This window comes from Helianthus annuus, chromosome 13 (assembly GCF_002127325.2).
Source record: "Helianthus annuus cultivar XRQ/B chromosome 13, HanXRQr2.0-SUNRISE, whole genome shotgun sequence".
In the NCBI taxonomy this organism is placed as follows: Eukaryota; Viridiplantae; Streptophyta; class Magnoliopsida; order Asterales; family Asteraceae; genus Helianthus; species Helianthus annuus.
This window is the reverse complement of record NC_035445.2, coordinates 61,551,168-61,555,098: the sequence shown is the minus strand read 5'-3', so window position 1 is coordinate 61,555,098 and position 3,931 is coordinate 61,551,168. Positions and strand designations below refer to the sequence as shown.

Genomic DNA, 3,931 nt, shown 5'->3' with positions numbered 1-3,931 from the left:
CCCTGCTGGTATCAATCCACAAAGGGTATGTTATTTATATAAACTCTCAGCTCTCTCTCTCTCAAACTCACTTTCTCTCTCTCAAATCCAAGCTTGTAATATACGCTTCCACAGCTTAATTTCGTGAATTTGATATGTTTATGTGTATATATATCTGTGATTTGTTCAATTTTTCGGATTCTGAAACCCCAATTTCCGTTTGAAGGTTTTGTGGTTGGAGATGTGCAAGTAACTTGGTAATTTTGTTTATCTGTACTAGATATCCGTAATTTGGACTTGAAGACCAGCCGAGACGAGACGCGTGTGCAAGTAACTGCTAATTCTGTTTATCTGTACTAGATATCTGTGTCTTATAGAAATGCTTTATCTGTAATTCTTAGCGAATTTATTAAAATTTCATTATTTTTATTTTGTATTTGTATAAGTTCTAATTAGGTTTACTAAATTTAATTGTATAATGATTATTTTTGCCTGTGAAAGTTAGCTAGGTTTATAAGGGAACTTGAGTAGTTGTTGAGGAGACATACATTGAAGCTTTTGTGGTTGGGTTTAGAAATGGTTTAAGCATTTAAGCTATTTTATGGTGTGGTTTGTTGTTGGTTGAAGATAACTGGTAATCTTGATTACTGTAGTGTTAAACTGGTGCAGAAACCATATCAGCGGGCATAATCGGCATTTTGCCAGTTCAAGATGCTGCAGAAACTGTATCAGCAGGTTCCATGTTAACACAAGGTGGTTAAGTTTACGTAGGGGGGATGCAATGATAGTAGATCCAGGATGTCGATCTGAATTGAATGAAGAGGTATAGATATAAGTTTTGCGCTTCAATTATGAATTTTGTTTGCTAACTTCTGTACTATTAAAATTGTGACAACCAGCTTGCAGAAATTGTTGCTGCTTTACCACGGAAATTAATTGACTTTGTCACTCATCATCATCATGATCACGTTGTGGTATGTGATTACATTTACAACAATTAACACAACTGAATTACTTTGACCTTTTCACCTTTATTTGCAATTTCAATAAATAATAAGTTATTATCCAGGTCTTTCCACTGTCCAGAAAAGCAATCCCGAAGCTTTGCTTTTGGTCCACGAAAACACCATGGGTCGCATTAAAAAGGGTCAGGACTTTTCATTCATAAGAAATCAGATCATTGTATTACCTTATTCTATAAAATGTTATGCACAGAACAGTGAGCACAATAATACTTAAGCCTGATGTTTTTTTAATTTATTTCAAGCAGATGATTGGTCTGGTAGTTATACGACTTTTTCTGGAACGGAAGAGATTTTTATTGGTGGGGAGAGATTGAGAATCATTTTTGCTCCAGTAATGATCACTTTATATATTTTCTCTATTTTGATCAAGTTTAAGATGTGTCACATGTATGTAATTTTGATAAATACAGGGGCATACAGATGGACATTTAGCATTGCTTCATGTTAGCACTAATTCCTTGATTGTTGGTGATCATTGTGTGGGGTAAGATTCTACAACATGATTCCATTTACCAGATTAGTTATCTATTTCAATATTTGATTTCCTTTATATTTAATTATTTATTATTATTATTTTAATTATTGTTAGAAAACGAAGTGCGCTCTTGGATATCAATTCTGGTTGGTGAAAGCGGTGATAGCCAAGAGTTTCGAGAGAATCCATAGGAGCAACTTGGTTGGAATGGGTATCATTCCACTTTGTTTCAAGGCTGGTTGGAATGGTTAGTCAACAGAGGTTAGAACGGATTAGTTAACTGAGGTTAAAAGAGGTTTAGTCAACAGAGGTTAAAAGGGTTAGTCAATAGAGGTTAAAAGGGGTTAGTCAACAGAGGTTATGTTGGATCGTTCCGGTGACCCTAAACAGTCAAGTTGAGTAGTTCATCATCATTTACAAAGGCGGAATCAATGCAAACAATGTCAAATAGCTTGTTCCTTTTCAATTCTTTTCTATTACTGATTTCCTGAGCTTTTACACGTTCAAATGACAAACGGACAGCACCTCGACTCAGAACTAATGACCAGATTCCGCTCTAAATGAACACACACCTATCCTATATATAGTGCCACTAATTCCGCTTGAAACTGCCCAAGCGGAACCTGATTCCGCTTTAAAACAACTCAAGCGAAATCACTGATGTTAAGTTCAAGCGGAATCACTTCTAAAAACCACTTTCTAGATTTTCGTGCACTAATCTATCCTATCTAGACATAAGACTCGATTAAGACGAAGTTAACAGACATTGGATGCACCAACAGACTCCCCCTTGGATGTTGACGAAGTCTTCGGCGTTGAGTCTTCAGTCTTTGTCTCTTTCCAAATTGTCTTTCTTGTAAAAGCACTTCTTCAAATCTTCAAACTTTAAACTTTAGACTTCAAGCTCCCAATTAAATGTTGATCCAGAAATCTGACTTCCCATTCACAGACTCCCCCTCTCGGTATGCTGGGACTCGAATTTCTGGTTCAAACTTTAACATTTTGTTGCCATGGGGATGTTGAAACATGTTTCCTGTTTCTCAAACATATAACATTACAATCTATACAAACTTAAAATTTTTCAACTGTTCATCAATTTTAGAAATCCACTTAAGTATTCAGGTGACCCTGATTACTCAATTAATCTACCAAGTTCAACTTAATGACCTTGGTTGATCTGTGACAACACAAACTGATTTTTGTTTAAGAATTTTCAAACATTTTTCGAAAATAACAAGTTTCAAGTTAATGAACTTGTTTTTGACTTTTTATCAATCAAATTTTAACAGAATAAGCTCTCCTCATCCTCCAGTCCAGAAACTTCCTGCATCTGCTTCAACTTTGAGAATCTAACGATCAACTTTCCACATTGGTTTATCGGAAAATAAAGCAGAAATGAAAAATCGTTTTGGATTTTTAATAAAGTTTCTAAACTAGAAATGAAATACAGAAACTTAAATGCAGAATGTATTGAAAGTAAAGTCTTTTTATAAACATATTTTTTGGTGAGCGTGTTAGGGAATCATATCAGTTATCAGACAAGTCACTAGCACCATTAAGCTTTAATTTCATACTCAGAATTAAACAATTCACTTAGATTGTCGATATGCTGATCCACTTAAATTCTCACACAATTTTCAATCTGTTCAGGATACGAATTAGGTGAATTAAGAACTTATACTCATTCATGTGTCCCACCTCTTGAATATACTCCCGTATCCAGATCCCAGTATTCAGTCTTACAGGTGAGTATACCACAGATGATATATGTAAAGGGTTAGATGCGAAACCATGAGAGCTCAGGTCAGAACTTCCGTTCAGCAGAGAGATGACGGTTCGACTTTCGGTGTGTCCCCTTTAGAGGATCTTTTGTTTCAACAGCACACGATTATCATTTTGCAATGTTTCATCGTTTTTTATGCTGAGGGCGGTGCTATGTTTCAAGCAATGCATAAAGTATTATTCGGGGACTAGGTCAGAACTTCCATTCAGTAGAAGTCCCGGAATAATACCCCAGATATCACTGAGTATAAAGACCTAGTATTTCAGAAAGAGGGACCTTTCAACCGAGATTTCAGGGGTTACATATATATCCAAGTAGTGTTCCCCACAAAATAAGTAAGTTTGAATTTTTTATGTTTATATCCCGAACAAACCTACTAAATATGTAAAACCCTATCGGCACATCATCAGCGAGACTGTTTAACGCTTTTAAACACTACAAATCTTTAGCATGCCGTAACTGTCTACTATCATTTTCCCTTTTTACACAAGCTCTTTTTCAGTTTTCTATTGTTTTTGGATTTTGAAATTTTTTCATGTTTTTGGATTTTTGAATTTTTACTGTTTTTGTATTTTCTGAAAATATTTACTCCCCCTAAATACCAAAACAAGTAAAAAATCGACTAACCATTGCAGATTGTTTCTCATCTTCATCTACAACAGTACCTTC

At 35.1% G+C, this 3,931-nt stretch overlaps 1 long non-coding RNA gene across 1 annotated transcript; it reads left to right on the top strand.

Annotated features, from left to right (window-relative positions):
• The first annotated feature begins 1,047 nt into the window (after window positions 1-1,047).
• On the top strand, window positions 1,048-1,493 carry LOC110902712. Its single transcript, XR_002571352.2, has 3 exons — window positions 1,048-1,126; window positions 1,250-1,335; window positions 1,415-1,493. It is a non-coding gene; the product is annotated as an uncharacterized LOC110902712 (long non-coding RNA).
• Window positions 1,494-3,931: the final 2,438 nt, after the last annotated feature.